Source organism: Diorhabda sublineata, chromosome 6, assembly GCF_026230105.1.
Source record: "Diorhabda sublineata isolate icDioSubl1.1 chromosome 6, icDioSubl1.1, whole genome shotgun sequence".
NCBI lineage: Eukaryota > Metazoa > Arthropoda > Insecta > Coleoptera > Chrysomelidae > Diorhabda > Diorhabda sublineata.
Window position 1 is genome coordinate 35047986 of NC_079479.1, and position 17856 is coordinate 35065841.

The 17856-nt window shown below is 32.1% G+C and overlaps 1 protein-coding gene across 1 annotated transcript in view; it reads left to right on the plus strand.

Annotated features, from left to right (window-relative positions):
- Nucleotides 1-17856, plus strand: part of LOC130445607 (uncharacterized) — a 115051-nt gene that overhangs the window by 95350 nt on the left and 1845 nt on the right. The gene's annotated exons all lie outside the window — the stretch shown is intronic.

Consider the following 17856-nt stretch of genomic DNA (forward strand, 5'->3'; position numbering starts at 1 on the left):
ATACTTCGGATTCCAGCCGTGGCGTGTATCTTCTTTATGGAAATCCGTGTCTGGTAACATGTTAAAATTCGGATAACATCGCAAAAGTGGCAATCATGTTTGATGTGGGACATTTCAAATTTATTATGCAATCACTAACTACGGATAGTTCAATACAAGGGACTGGGAAGTAACGTCGTTTTCGCGCATGTCGATTTTTTATTGTCATTTGTCAGGTTATTGTATATTTCGAAGACGTTTTGAGGTTATAGTAACATATTCACTTGTTTACAAACACTTTTTGAGGTTATAATGACATATTTACATGTTTAAAATGACGTTTTGAGGTTATATTAAGATATTTACATGTTAACAGAGACATTTTGCGGTTGTGCTGACATATGGACATGTTTACAAAGAAATTGTGAGTTTTATAGTGATAAATTCACGTATTCACAGAAACATTTTGAAGTTATAATGACCCATTTACATGTTTACAATGACATATATGTTTTAAAAGACGTTTTATGGTTATATTGGCATATTTACATGTTTACAAAGATATTTTGAGGGTATGATGACATATTTACATGTTTACAAAGTCATTTTGAGTTTATGATGACATATTTACATGTTGATAATGACGTTTTGAGGTTATAGTGACTTATTCACATGTTTACAATGACATATATGTTTTAAAAGACGTTTTAAGGTTATATTGCCATATTTACACGTTTTCAAAGACGTTTTAAGGTTATATTAAGATATTTATATATTAACAAAGACATTTTGCGGTTGTGCTGACATATGGACATGTTTACAAAGAAATTATGAGGTTATAGTGAAATATTTACATATTTATAAAGACGTTTCAAAGTTATTTTGACATTTTTACATGTTTACAATGATATTTTGAGGTTATATTAAGATATTTACATGTTAACAGAGACATTTTGCGGTTGTGCTGACATATAGACATGTTTACAAACAAATTTTGAGGTTATAGTGATAAATTCACATATTCACAGAAACATTTTGAAGTTATAATGACATATTTACATGTTTACAATGACATATATGTTTTCAAAGACGTTTTAAGGTTATATTGATATATTTACATGTTTACAAAGACATTTTGAGATTATAATGACATATCTACATGTTTACAAAGACATTTTGAGGATATGATGACATATTTATATGTTTACAATGACATATATGTTTTCAAAGACGTTTCAGGTTATATTAAAATATTTACATGTTTACAAAGACGTTTCAAAGTTATTTTGACATTTTTACATGTTTACAATGACATTTTGAGATTATAATGACATATCTACATGTTTACAAAGACATTTTGAGGTTATGATGACATATTTATATGTTTACAATGACATATATGTTTTCAAAGACGTTTCAGGTTATATTAAAATATTTACATGTTTACAAAGACGTTTCAAAGTTATTTTGACATTTTTACATGTTTACAATGACATTTTGAGGTTATATTGACATATTTACATGTTTACAAAGTCATTTTGAGTTTATGATGACATATTTACATGTTTATAACGACGTTTTGAGGTTATAGTGACTTATTCACATGTTTACAAAGACTTTTTGAGGTTATAATGACATATCGACATGTTTACAATGACATATATGTTTTAAAAGACGTTTTAAGGTTATATTGCCATATTTACACGTTTTCAAAGACGTTTTAAGGTTATATTAAGATATTTATATATTAACAAAGACATTTTGCGGTTGTGCTGACATATGGACATGTTTACAAAGAAATTATGAGGTTATAGTGAAATATTTACATATTTATAAAGACGTTTCAAAGTTATTTTGACATTTTTACATGTTTACAATGATATTTTGAGGTTATATTAAGATATTTACATGTTAACAGAGACATTTTGCGGTTGTGCTGACATATAGACATGTTTACAAACAAATTTTGAGGTTATAGTGATAAATTCACATATTCACAGAAACATTTTGAAGTTATAATGACATATTTACATGTTTACAATGACATATATGTTTTCAAAGACGTTTTAAGGTTATATTGATATATTTACATGTTTACAAAGACATTTTGAGATTATAATGACATATTTACATGTTTACAAAGACATTTTGAGGTTATGATGACATATTTATATGTTTACAATGACATATATGTTTTCAAAGACGTTTCAGGTTAATTTAAAATATTTACATGTTTACAAAGACGTTTCAAAGTTATTTTGACATTTTTACATGTTTACAATGACATTTTGAGGTTATATTGACATATTTACATGTTTACAAAGTCATTTTGAGTTTATGATGACATATTTACATGTTTATAACGACGTTTTGAGGTTATAGTGACTTATTCACATGTTTACAAAGACTTTTTGAGGTTATAATGACATATCGACATGTTTACAATGACATATATGTTTTAAAAGACGTTTTAAGGTTATATTGCCATATTTACACGTTTTCAAAGACGTTTTAAGGTTATATTAAGATATTTATATATTAACAAAGACATTTTGCGGTTGTGCTGACATATGGACATGTTTACAAAGAAATTATGAGGTTATAGTGAAATATTTACATATTTATAAAGACGTTTCAAAGTTATTTTGACATTTTTACATGTTTACAATGATATTTTGAGGTTATATTAAGATATTTACATGTTAACAGAGACATTTTGCGGTTGTGCTGACATATAGACATGTTTACAAACAAATTTTGAGGTTATAGTGATAAATTCACATATTCACAGAAACATTATGAAGTTATAATGACATATTTACATGTTTACAATGACATATATGTTTTCAAAGACGTTTTAAGGTTATATTGATATATTTACATGTTTACAAAGACATTTTGAGATTATAATGACATATTTACATGTTTACAAAGACATTTTGAGGTTATGATGACATATTTATATATTTACAATGACATATATGTTTTCAAAGACGTTTCAGGTTATATCAAAATATTTACATGTTTACAAAGACATTTTGAAGTTATAGTGAAATATTTACATGTTTACAAAGACATTTTGAGGTTATATTAAGATATTTACATATTAACAAAGACATTTTGAGGTTATAATGACATATCTACATGTTTACAATGACATATATATTTTCAAAGACGTTTTAAAGTTATATTGACGTATTCACATGTTCACAAAGACATTTTGAGGTTATGATGACATATCTACATGTTTACAATGACGTTTTGAGGTTATAGTGATATGTGATACGTCTGAATGATAAAGTACTAGACTATTTTTGCCATTTGTGGTAAAACGACAAAACAAATACCAGAATCAGGGTAGTTAAGCAACCAAAAACTCTTCCAATATTCCTACAGGTTCACTAAATATTAGTAAATAGCACAAATGGTTGTTTTAAATTCAAATCTAATGGATCAGAAAGACCAACAAGATCAGATAATGATATTCTACGGGAGAACAGCAAATTCGTGTCAGACGTCCGTGAAATAAGTGATTTATAGGAATTTTAAGGTTAATTAATTAGCTGTAGGTAGTTAGCGTCCATATTGATGTCCAAAAAGTACCTGTGGGATGAGTTCTAAGTGGTAAGCTAAACTAGTAAGTTGATATCGTCCAGAAACAATTTGTGGCCCCAAAAAATACCCCGTTTAAAGTTTAACTGGGTAAAAACTTGTCTTAGCCTCATGGACATCCCAAAGAGGCTCTTCTGTAGCAGTTGTTTGAGGCAGCTTCATGAAGTGCACCAAAGGGGGTTTTGTGAAGATGAGTTTCACCATTTTGACACCACAGATAACCGACTACAAGTAGTGATAATACAATAATACAGATTTTTTTGCTAGAAAAACTAAAAATTCTCTATTCAGTTAATGGCGTTCCGTAGACCTAGTTTCGGTGCGGTTTCAGTTGAAAAAGAATCGCTTCTAAATTATGTTTGAAACAAAAAAAATTCAGCCGCCGAACAATATTATCCAGTTCCAGTTTTCCACGCGCAATAAAATTTTTTTCGTATCATCAACGTAAATTATAAATTACTCGAACGAATCTAATAATTCAACCCTTAAAATTCACCGCATATCTTCTCGTATAACGAGAAAATAAAAATCAAAACATTCCCTAACAATGAAAATATGAGACGCAAAACGCCGCCTCGATCCTCATAAAAATGCTTCCATGAATTTATAAGTTTTATTGAAGTTTTGGCGCTCCCGGCAGCGAAATTTATGGGTACTGTCTTGCCGGCAAACGCCACTACCCCACTGATAACTTCGATACCAGTATTTCCTTCTAGAATTTTCCCTTTCCATCCCCTTATGAAATATTACCACTACTCTATTGATTTGCTTAAAAAGCATCTGTGGACGGTGACTAAATCATATAGAGTGAAACATAAATAACACGAATGTAAGTTATTTAACGAATATGACGTACATCCGACTTACCAGATGACATAAGACGTTTGTCTATGAGTGTCAACTGTCAAACTGTCAAAAACGTTGAATATATAAACAAAGATGGTAGATATCCGTGGTGAGTAATTCAGTTTTGAATTTTTCGAGAACTGAATTATCTACAATCATTAAAATATCAATTTCTTTTTCATTATATTATTATAATCGATTGGAAGCGTTTTTGATGAAAAATCTTTATTGTTTTCTATGTGAAAATGATGGGAAAACGTTCGGTGTCACTTGTAATAAAACGACAAAAAGTTAATGACTTTCCTACGACAAACATTCCTTCAACAATGGGTAATCAATTTTTCCACAGCTAAAAAAGAATAAAAAAGTTTCGCGATGGAAAGGGATGATGAAATTGTTCGACAAAACTGAGCTGATATTATATTTTAATTAACTCAGACAATGTCGGATCTTCTCGAAAGATCGTGACTTGGGGATAAATAAAAAAAATTAGACAGGTCGGAAATTTCGGTATATTAGATGTAATTCTGACTGTGTTGAATTTGATCATGAGATTATTCGAAAAAGTCCTCCTCGAGACGAAAAATTTTGATAAACTTCGAAAGACTTTACGAGACTGCAGATGATAACAAAACAGAAGATTTAAAAAATTTTTTACATTCTTTAACGTAATACAAAATTTGTATTAGACAAAATCTTAATAAAACTAGAGGAAACGTGTATGGATTTCAAAATATGGATCCGGAAGATAACAAAGACTTCGGAAGATTTCAAGAAACTTTGAAATTCTTGAAAATATTCTAAAATCTTCTTAGGACTAGAGGAGAGGTTAATGAGGTTCAAAATATGATTCAGAAAGTCACAAAAGATGTTAAAAGGTTCAAATAAAACTCGAAATATTCAAAAATACTACAAAATCCTTAAAAAACTGGAAAAAAAATTCGAAAAACTTTTATAGATTCGAAAATATGAATCCGGAAGATAACAAAGACTTCGGAAGATTTTAAAAAACTTTGAAATTCTTGAAAATATTCTAAAATCTTCTTAGGACTAGAGGAGAGGTTAATGAGGTTCAAAATATGATTCAGAAAGTCACAAAAGATGTTAAAAGGTTCAAATAAAACTCGAAATATTCAAAAATACTACAAAATCCTTAAAAAACTGGAAAAAAAATTCGAAAAACTTTTATAGATTCGAAAATATGAATCCGGAAGACAACAAAGACTTCGGAAGATTTTAAAAAACTTTGAAATTCTTGAAAATATTCTAAAATCTTCTTAGGACTAGAGGAGAGGTTAATGAGGTTCAAAATATGATTCAGAAAGTCACAAAAGATGTTAAAAGGTTCAAATAAAACTCGAAATATTCAAAAATACTACAAAATCCTTAAAAAACTAAAAAAAAATCGAAAAACTTTTATAGATTCGAAAATATGAATCCGGAAGATAACAAAGACTTCGGAAGATTTCAAGAAACTTTGAAATTCTTGAAAATATTCTAAAATCTTCTTAGGACTAGAGGAGAGGTTAATGAGGTTCAAAATATGATTCAGAAAGTCACAAAAGATGTTAAAAGGTTCAAATAAAACTCGAAATATTCAAAAATACTACAAAATCCTTAAAAAACTGGAAAAAAAATTCGAAAAACTTTTATAGATTCGAAAATATGAATCCGGAAGATAACAAAGACTTCGGAAGATTTCAAGAAACTTTGAAATTCTTGAAAATATTCTAAAATCTTCTTAGGACTAGAGGAGAGGTTAATGAGGTTCAAAATATGATTCAGAAAGTCACAAAAGATGTTAAAAGGTTCAAATAAAACTCGAAATATTCAAAAATACTAAAAAATCCTTAAAAAACTGGAAAAAAAATTCGAAAAACTTTTATAGATTCGAAAATATGAATCCGGAAGATAACAAAGACTTCGGAAGATTTTAAAAAACTTTGAAATTCTTGAAAATATTCTAAAATCTTCTTAGGACTAGAGGAGAGGTTAATGAGGTTCAAAATATGATTCAGAAAGTCACAAAAGATGTTAAAAGGTTCAAATAAAACTCGAAATATTCAAAAATACTACAAAATCCTTAAAAAACTGGAAAAAAAATTCGAAAAACTTTTATAGATTCGAAAATATGAATCCGGAAGATAACAAAGACTTCGGAAGATTTCAAGAAACTTTGAAATTCTTGAAAATATTCTAAAATCTTCTTAGGACTAGAGGAGAGGTTAATGAGGTTCAAAATATGATTCAGAAAGTCACAAAAGATGTTAAAAGGTTCAAATAAAACTCGAAATATTCAAAAATACTACAAAATCCTTAAAAAACTGGAAAAAAAATTCGAAAAACTTTTATAGATTCGAAAATATGAATCCGGAAGATAACAAAGACTTCGGAAGATTTTAAAAAACTTTGAAATTCTTGAAAATATTCTAAAATCTTCTTAGGACTAGAGGAGAGGTTAATGAGGTTCAAAATATGATTCAGAAAGTCACAAAAGATGTTAAAAGGTTCAAATAAAACTCGAAATATTCAAAAATACTACAAAATCCTTAAAAAACTGGAAAAAAAATTCGAAAAACTTTTATAGATTCGAAAATATGAATCCGGAAGATAACAAAGACTTCGGAAGATTTCAAGAAACTTTGAAATTCTTGAAAATATTCTAAAATCTTCTTAGGACTAGAGGAGAGGTTAATGAGGTTCAAAATATGATTCAGAAAGTCACAAAAGATGTTAAAAGGTTCAAATAAAACTCGAAATATTCAAAAATACTACAAAATCCTTAAAAAACTGGAAAAAAAATTCGAAAAACTTTTATAGATTCGAAAATATGAATCCGGAAGATAACAAAGACTTCGGAAGATTTCAAGAAACTTTGAAATTCTTGAAAATATTCTAAAATCTTCTTAGGACTAGAGGAGAGGTTAATGAGGTTCAAAATATGATTCAGAAAGTCACAAAAGATGTTAAAAGATTCAAATAAAACTCGAAATATTCAAAAATACTACAAAATCCTTAAAAAACTGGAAAAAAAATTCGAAAAACTTTTATAGATTCGAAAATATGAATCCGGAAGATAACAAAGACTTCGGAAGATTTCAAGAAACTTTGAAATTCTTGAAAATATTCTAAAATCTTCTTAGGACTAGAGGAGAGGTTAATGAGGTTCAAAATATGATTCAGAAAGTCACAAAAGATGTTAAAAGGTTCAAATAAAACTCGAAATATTCAAAAATACTACAAAATCCTTAAAAAACTGGAAAAAAAATTCGAAAAACTTTTATAGATTCGAAAATATGAATCCGGAAGATAACAAAGACTTCGGAAGATTTCAAGAAACTTTGAAATTCTTGAAAATATTCTAAAATCTTCTTAGGACTAGAGGAGAGGTTAATGAGGTTCAAAATATGATTCAGAAAGTCACAAAAGATGTTAAAAGGTTCAAATAAAACTCGAAATATTCAAAAATACTACAAAATCCTTAAAAAACTGGAAAAAAAATTCGAAAAACTTTTATAGATTCGAAAATATGAATCCGGAAGATAACAAAGACTTCGGAAGATTTCAAGAAACTTTGAAATTCTTGAAAATATTCTAAAATCTTCTTAGGACTAGAGGAGAGGTTAATGAGGTTCAAAATATGATTCAGAAAGTCACAAAAGATGTTAAAAGATTCAAATAAAACTCGAAATATTCAAAAATACTACAAAATCCTTAAAAAACTGAAAAAAAACTCGAAAAACTTTTTTAGATTCGAAAATATGAATCCGGAAGACAACAAAGACTTCGGAAAATTTCAAAAAACTTTGAAATTCTGGAAAATATTCTAAAATCTTCTTAGGACTAGAGGAGAGGTTAATGAGGTTCAAAATATGATTCAGAAAGTCACAAAAGATGTTAAAAGGTTCAAATAAAACTCGAAATATTCAAAAATACTACAAAATCCTTAAAAAACTGGAAAAAAAATTCGAAAAACTTTTATAGATTCGAAAATATGAATCCGGAAGATAACAAAGACTTCGGAAGATTTTAAAAAACTTTGAAATTCTTGAAAATATTCTAAAATCTTCTTAGGACTAGAGGAGAGGTTAATGAGGTTCAAAATATGATTCAGAAAGTCACAAAAGATGTTAAAAGATTCAAATAAAACTCGAAATATTCAAAAATACTACAAAATCCTTAAAAAACTGGAAAAAAAATTCGAAAAACTTTTATAGATTCGAAAATATGAATCCGGAAGACAACAAAGACTTCGGAAGATTTCAAAAAACTTTGAAATTCTGGAAAATATTCTAAAATCTTCTTAGGACTAGAGGAGAGGTTAATGAGGTTCAAAATATGATTCAGAAAGTCACAAAAGATGTTAAAAGATTCAAATAAAACTCGAAATATTCAAAAATACTACAAAATCCTTAAAAAACTGAAAAAAAACTCGAAAAACTTTTTTAGATTCGAAAATATGAATCCAGAAGATAACAAAGACTACAAAAATACTACAAAATCTGTATAAGACAAGGCAAGACTTCAAAAAATGAGTTCAGGAAGCATCAGAAGATATAAAAAAACTCAAAAACCCTTGTCAATAACTCACAAAACTTGAATAGAATCAAAAAATAAATTCAGAAGGTAATAAAAGGTTTCAAGAAATCTCAAATTCCAGTTCACAGAAAACGGAAGGGCTGCGAAAGAATTCAAACAACTTAGAAGACATCAAAAAACTTACATAAAACTCTCGAAGACAATGAATTCTAGAGAATTCAGAATATTCCAAGAAATTTGAAACAATTTCAAAATTCAATGATAAACTCCAATAATCTTGAATAGTTTTTGTGACGAATTCTAAAACATATAAAAGATTTCTCCAAATAATCTAAAAAAACTTTAAAACACTACAAAATATTTTAAAAGACTTCACTTGAAAATTAAATTACATAAATACCATTCCAAATGTAATAAAAAAACTACGAGAGAATTTACAACAAAACAGATGGAAAAAATTCCAAAAAATACTTAAAAAATGAGTTTACAAATCTTCAAAATACTTGGACTGCGAAAGAATTTAAAACTTACAAAAATTTTGAAGACATCAAAAAACTTTACATGCTTTCAAAAAACTTACATAAAACTCTCGAAGACAATGAATTCAAGAGAATTCAGAATATTTCAAGAAATTTGAAACAATTTCAAAATTAAATGATTTTTTTGATTAAATTAATTTTTCTAATGGATTCCAAAACATACAAAAGACTTGAAAATTTCTCAAAATAATCTAAAAAAGCTTCAAAATACTACAAAACATTCTAAAAGTCCCCACTTGAATATTGAATTACATAAATAGATTACGAAAGAATTTACAACAAAACAGATGGAAAAACTTCCAAAAAATGCTTTCCAAACATCAAAAATTTTTCTATGAACTCGAAGATATGTATCCAAAATATCTCAAAAGACTTTAAACTAATAAAAAAAGTAGAATCCTCAAGTGGTATCAGGTAGATTACTACACGAAAACATCCGAAAATTCTAGACAATGAAAATAGAGATCAGGGTTTGCCAAACACCACTTTTCTATGACGCAGTGGTATGATGAAGCCGAAGATGACGCAAATGATATAGACGAAATCCTAAAAGACGATTACTTAAAATCCGAACTTGAAAGTGCCCCAGGAGTTTTAGAAGGATTCTCCTAGTGGAAATATCGTTTGAAGTATCACTCCAAGCCCCGAATTCACTCAAATAACCATCAGATACGAATATGATTTGGTCAAACTGAAAACGCTTTTGATTTTCACTATTTTCAAATCATATTTTGAAAATAAACAGATGACTCAGACGCCACATCCTTCGAGCGATATTAAATAACGGTTTGATAATCCCCCAGCTGCAATTCCATCAATTTTTGATACAATCAGCAACAGAAGACGAAATCCCAGTTAACTTTGAAGGTGGTCGCAGCTAATTACCTACCACCCAACAATACTAGTCCACCTTTTCGACGGTGTACTAAAAGTTGTTAATATTCCTCGACGTTTCGTTTAATTGTCGTTTCAAAAACAAAAACGTCGTATAAAAAGTAAACTTTGGTTTAACTATGGTAGTTTAACTGCCGAACCGACTGGATAAGAGTTTGCGGCTATCAAAACTTTAATGACCCTTTCATTGTTTGGATAATGCTACAATGTACGGAATGGGAACGGAGGCAGCTGTTAAACTCCTAATTATATACATTGTTTCGGACAATTCGTGAAAGTGTTTGACCGGAAATTTTACGGCGTCCCACGAACCTCCAATGGAAACGTTTCCGATTCCAACGTTCGAAATATACAAATTAACAACGTCTCGCGTTATTTTTAATTCGATTTCGCGTTACGAGTTCCATATACGAGGAGATACCCGCGGAATTGCGTACGTGGAGCTTTTGTAGTACTGATTTCTGCCTTACCTAGCGCACCTCGTCGCCGGTGCGGTGCCGCGCGAACCGTTGATAACAAACTTCGTTCTGGACGTCCCGAATCGATGAAAATAATGGAAGAATTCAATTGATCAACTGTCCGAAATCAATGGAATATCCTGGAGCTCGGTTCGGTGAACAGGTGACTGGTTCTTCCACTATTACAACGCATCTGCACAATCAATATGCACCTTATTCGCCTGACCTGGTGCCGTGCGACTTTTTCTTGTTTCCACGCATGAAAAGTTCTGTTAGATGATACTATAGAGAAAACTGAAGTGTATGAGGGGTTTTCTCGACGATTGATGACGAATCTCGCTCTGGACGTCCATAAACTGCCCGGATCCATGAAAATAATGGAAGAATTCAATTGATCAACTGTCCGAAATCAATGGAATATCCCGGAGCTCGGTTCGGTGAACAGGTGACTGGTTCTTCCACTATTACAACGCATCTGCACAATCAATATGCACCTTATTCGCCTGACCTGGTGCCGTGCGACTTTTTCTTGTTTCCACGCATGAAAAGTTCTGTTAGATGATACTATAGAGAAAACTGAAGTGTATGAGGGGTTTTCTCGACGATTGATGACGAATCTCGCTCTGGACGTCCATAAACTGCCCGGATCCATGAAAATAATGGAAGAATTCAATTGATCAACTGTCCGAAATCAATGGAATATCTTGGAGCTCGGTTCGGTGAACAGGTGACTGGTTTTTCCGTCATTACAACGCATCTGCACAATCAATATGCACCTTATTCGCCTGACCTGGTGCCGTGCGACTTTTTCTTGTTTCCACGCATGAAAAGTTCTGTTAGATGATACTATAGAGAAAACTGAAGTGTATGAGGGATTTTCTCGACGATTGATGACGAATCTCGTTCTGGACGTCCATAAACTGCCCGGATCCATGAAAATAATGGAAGAATTCAATTGATCAACTGTCCGAAATCAATGGAATATCCTGGAGCTCGGTTCGGTGAACAGGTGACTGGTTCTTCCACTATTACAACGCATCTGCACAATCAATATGCACCTTATTCGCCTGACCTGGTGCCGTGCGACTTTTTCTTGTTTCCACGCATGAAAAGTTCTGTTAGATGATACTATAGAGAAAACTGAAGTGTATGAGGGGTTTTCTCGACGATTGATGACGAATCTCGCTCTGGACGTCCATAAACTGCCCGGATCCATGAAAATAATGGAAGAATTCAATTGATCAACTGTCCGAAATCAATGGAATATCCTGGAGCTCGGTTCGGTGAACAGGTGACTGGTTCTTCCACTATTACAACGCATCTGCACAATCAATATGCACCTTATTCGCCTGACCTGGTGCCGTGCGACTTTTTCTTGTTTCCACGCATGAAAAGTTCTGTTAGATGATACTATAGAGAAAACTGAAGTGTATGAGGGGTTTTCTCGACGATTGATGACGAATCTCGCTCTGGACGTCCATAAACTGCCCGGATCCATGAAAATAATGGAAGAATTCAATTGATCAACTGTCCGAAATCAATGGAATATCCTGGAGCTCGGTTCGGTGAACAGGTGACTGGTTTTTCCGCCATTACAACGCATCTGCACAATCAATATGCACCTTATTCGCCTGACCTGGTGCCGTGCGACTTTTTCTTGTTTCCACGCATGAAAAGTTCTGTTAGATGATACTATAGAGAAAACTGAAGTGTATGAGGGATTTTCTCGACGATTGATGACGAATCTCGCTCTGGACGTCCATAAACTGCCCGAATCCATGAAAATAATGGAAGAATTCAATTGATCAACTGTCCGAAATCAATGGAATATCTTGGAGCTCGGTTCGGTGAACAGGTGACTGGTTCTTCCACTATTACAACGCATCTGCACAATCAATATGCACCTTATTCACCTGACTTGGTGCCGTGCGACTTTTTCTTGTTTCCACGCATGAAAAGTTCTGTTAGATGATACTATAGAGAAAACTGAAGTGTATGAGGGATTTTCTCGACGATTGATGACGAATCTCGCTCTGGACGTCCATAAACTGCCCGAATCCATGAAAATAATGGAAGAATTCAATTGATCAACTGTCCGAAATCAATGGAATATCCTGGAGCTCGGTTCGGTGAACAGGTGACTGGTTTTTCCGCCATTACAACGCATCTGCACAATCAATATGCACCTTATTCGCCTGACCTGGTGCCGTGCGACTTTTTCTTGTTTCCACGCATGAAAAGTTCTGTTAGATGATACTATAGAGAAAACTGAAGTGTATGAGGGATTTTCTCGACGATTGATGACGAATCTCGCTCTGGACGTCCATAAACTGCCCGAATCCATGAAAATAATGGAAGAATTCAATTGATCAACTGTCCGAAATCAATGGAATATCTTGGAGCTCGGTTCGGTGAACAGGTGACTGGTTCTTCCACTATTACAACGCATCTGCACAATCAATATGCACCTTATTCACCTGACTTGGTGCCGTGCGACTTTTTCTTGTTTCCACGCATGAAAAGAACGAGACAGGAGCTTGCTGCTATCTCTAAAAATGAGTTCAAACAATGTTTCGAACAGTGGAATCGTCGCTGGGACAAATGCATTACTGTTTTGTAAATATTTGTGAATATAAAGCATTTAAAAAACAATTTTTGGGTACTTCCTCGTATATATACTCAGATATCATTATTTCTATCATCATTGGTCGTTTTTAGTAGAAGGAAATACTAAAATATCGTTTAGAAACAGCAGTCAGGGAACACAAAGTAGGAACGATTTTTATGTCATGTTTTCGAAATCGCTGAATACGATTCTGGAAATATTTTTTCATCAAACGAAGTAAAATAGTGATAAAAACTAGATTTAGTGGAAATAAATTTTATATCGTGGCCAGTTAATTAAATATTACTGTATGAAGACGTGATTGGGTTTAAGTCGATTTGATGCCTCTAAACAACCTCGAATATATAGCATAAACGACATTTCGAGAATTCTAGGAGGTAAACAAAGAAACACAAATAAATAACAAGACTTTTAAGGAAATTAGTTGAAAAGAAAACAATGCAAACAATCGCTGTTAAGATAAAAATGTATATAAAAACAAACTTGATACAAATTCCGGTTTCGCCGAAGTATAGTCTTTTATTATAACCGGACAGGACCAGCTGCACGTCGGGGACGAGTTCGTAACTGTATATTTTGCTTATTTTTAAAACCACACAGTTACAATTGTAACAAAAGGTCGTTTTCATAAAAAAAAGGACAAATTATTACTCCGAATCATCAACACGTTGTTGTTTTTGATCTACTGTGAACAAACCCGGCACCCATTTTGGAAATTGTTACTTCATAAACGTCATATGGATTTGACAATGACAGCGTCATCTATGTGTAAGTCACACGACTTATTGACTGATGTAATATGTAAGTTTTAGTCTCAATTCCGTACCTAGCTCTACCAAAGACTTATAGAGCGTCAAATATCAGTATAACTAGTTTTTTTTCATCGAATAGAATGTTTTTGGGCGCTAATCGACAAAACATATACACAAATAAGTATACAAAACGTGAAATGAAGTTTATATGCGCGTGTCTAATCTCTAAGCGCAGCGTAGATCCGCTAGGCGTTCCAGTATAGAAAATACTGTTCCTTCAACTTTATATTACGGGTATAGATGACGTTTCAAGTTCAATTACCTTTTTTGCGTTTGCTAATATCCGATCTTTCAGGAGATTTCGTTAATTACCGATCGTTTTCGAGTTCCACCCTGTCCGACGGGTCTGCGAGTATTACGTTTCACTTTCGCCGCGAACGAGGGAAAAGGAGCGCAATAAAAAAAAGGAGAAGAAGAAGAAGAAAAAAAAAGGAGAGGATCAATCGAAAGATTCTTACGTGATTGCAAATTAATGTTCATTAGATGAGTCAGCACCTGATAGTACGAGAATTAACGAAAGAAATTTATTTCAATCGAATACAAAGAACGCCGGAATTTCGTATTTTATATTGCAATTAATCCAGATTAGAAGAAAGCCGAAAACTCGAAAAACGCAGTGGTGGATTTTGAGAATTTGAAAAAGTGTTCGGAATTTAAATAAGCTTTTAGCTTATTAGAATGCCAACGCTTTTTTTTTAATCCGAATCGGTTGTGTCACGTGCTAAATCGTTCCAAACATTTAGAGCAGATATTTCAATTAGAAAAAACAACAAACACACTATATTAAATACAGATGGCGTTGACGTTGTCAAATCCGTTTGACGTTTATGAAATACCGACCAATCGAAAGGTTATGTGTCAAATGTCATCACATTTCGATTGAAATCGATTAAAATCGATCGAGAAATGACAGCCATTTAGATTATTCGAAAAAGTCCTCCTCTAGACTCCAAAAAACTGACAGATCTTAAACAATTTTGATAAACTTCGAAATATGAATTCAGTTCATCAAAAGACTTTACGAGACTGCAGATAACAACAAAACAGAAGATTTAAAAAACTTGTACATTCTTTAACGTAATACAAAATCTGTATTAGACAAAATCTTGATAAAACTAAAGGAAACGTGTATGAATTTCAAAATATGAATTCAGAAGACAACAAAGACTTCGGAAGATTTCAAGAAACCGAATCCGAATCGGTTGTGTCACATACTAAATCGTTCCAAACATTTAGAGCAGATATTTCAATTAGAAAAAACAACAAACACACTATATTAAATACAGATGGCGTTGACATTGTCAAATCCGTTTGACGTTTATGAAATACCGACCAATCGAAAGGTTATGTGTCAAATGTCATCACATTTCGATTGAAATCGATTAAAATCGATCGAGAAATGACAGCCATTTAGATTATTCGAAAAAGTCCTCCTCGAGACTCCAAAAAACTGACAGATCTTAAACAATTTTGATAAACTTCGAAATATGAATTCAGTTCATCAAAAGACTTTACGAGACTGCAGATAACAACAAATACAGAAGATTTAAAAAACTTGTACATTCTTTAACGTAATATAAAATCTGTATTAGACAAAATCTTGATAAAACTAAAGGAAACGTGTATGAATTTCAAAATATGAATTCAGAAGACAACAAAGACTTCGGAAAATTTCAAGAAACCGAATCCGAATCGGTTGTGTCACATACTAAATCGTTCCAAACATTTAGAGCAGATATTTCAATTAGAAAAAACAACAAACACACTATATTAAATACAGATGGCGTTGACGTTGTCAAATCCGTTTGACGTTTATGAAATACCGACCAATCGAAAGGTTATGTGTCAAATGTCATCACATTTCGATTGAAATCGATTAAAATCGATCGAGAAATGACAGCCATTTAGATTATTCGAAAAAGTCCTCCTCGAGACTCCAAAAAACTGACAGATCTTAAACAATTTTGATAAACTTCGAAATATGAATTCAGTTCATCAAAAGACTTTACGAGACTGCAGATAACAACAAATACAGAAGATTTAAAAAACTTGTACATTCTTTAACGTAATATAAAATCTGTATTAGACAAAATCTTGATAAAACTAAAGGAAACGTGTATGAATTTCAAAATATGAATTCAGAAGACAACAAAGACTTCGGAAGATTTCAAGAAACCGAATCCGAATCGGTTGTGTCACATACTAAATCGTTCCAAACATTTAGAGCAGATATTTCAATTAGAAAAAACAACAAACACACTATATTAAATACAGATGGCGTTGACGTTGTCAAATCCGTTTGACGTTTATGAAATACCGACCAATCGAAAGGTTATGTGTCAAATGTCATTACATTTCGATTGAAATTGATCAAAATCGATCGAAATCGATCGAAAAATGACAGTCATTTAAGTATTTTTAATACAACGAATTTAACGTATTAATTTATCATTGTTTATTGATAAAAAATGGTGTTTAAGCTCAGCAATGGCTACAAAAGTGTTATCCAGTATTATGGTGAACGTTCTGGTCGTTCAATTGAGGTGGTTGTTCCAAAAAACGCGTTGATGATTCAGAACAGTGTTCGGCAACGTAAAAATCAGTTTTTCGTGATAATGGATGGAATGTAGATCCATCACTTTACTCCGGAATTAAGAATATCATCATCCGAGTGGATTAGAGCCAGTTAACCACGTTCCAAAGGCACAACAGTCAGCTGGGAAGGTTATGGATCAGCCTATCATACTACGTACAGTTGTTGGATCGTTGGAATGCAAAAATCGAAGGAAAAGTTTTCTCTGTTTCACCAAGACAACGCACCGATTCGCAAGTCGATGGCAACGATGGTTAAATCGCTTCCTCATCTACCGTATAGTCCAGATCTGACCCCTATTCGTCAAAAAAATGCTCGTCGAGGAGATAATTTAAAAAATGTTGGCAACGGAAATGAAAATAAATATGAAGTGTTGGGGAATCGACGTTGCCAAATCCGTTTGACGTTTATGAAATACTGACCAATCGAAAGGTTATGTGTCAAATGTCATTACATTTCGATTGAAATCGATCGAAATCGATTGAAATCGATCGAAAAATGACAGTGGTTGTTCCAGAAAACGCGTCGATGATTCAGAACAGTGTTCGGCAACGTAATAAATCAGTTTTTCGTGATAATGGATGGAATGTAGATCCATCACTTTACTCCGGAATTAATAATATCGTCCCCAAGTGTTGGGAAATGTTTTACATACCGAAAAAAGATTTTCTTGAATCATCGAAAACATTTTTGGTTTACATATTATATTCAGCGGTTTCCGAATGCAAAATTAAGAATTAAAAGTGCGAGTGCCCTTTCCACATCACGCGTAAAGTCGACTTTTATCCGAAATATTTTCAGAAAGCGGCTTTAATTTCTCTAGAAACTGAACTGATATTAAAATACTTTCCAGACAATCCAAGCTCGACTCGAATACCTCCGACCCTCATTGTTGTTGTATTTTACATAAAATTTCAGATTATTAAATAACTTTATATAAAGCGACGTTCGAATGAGA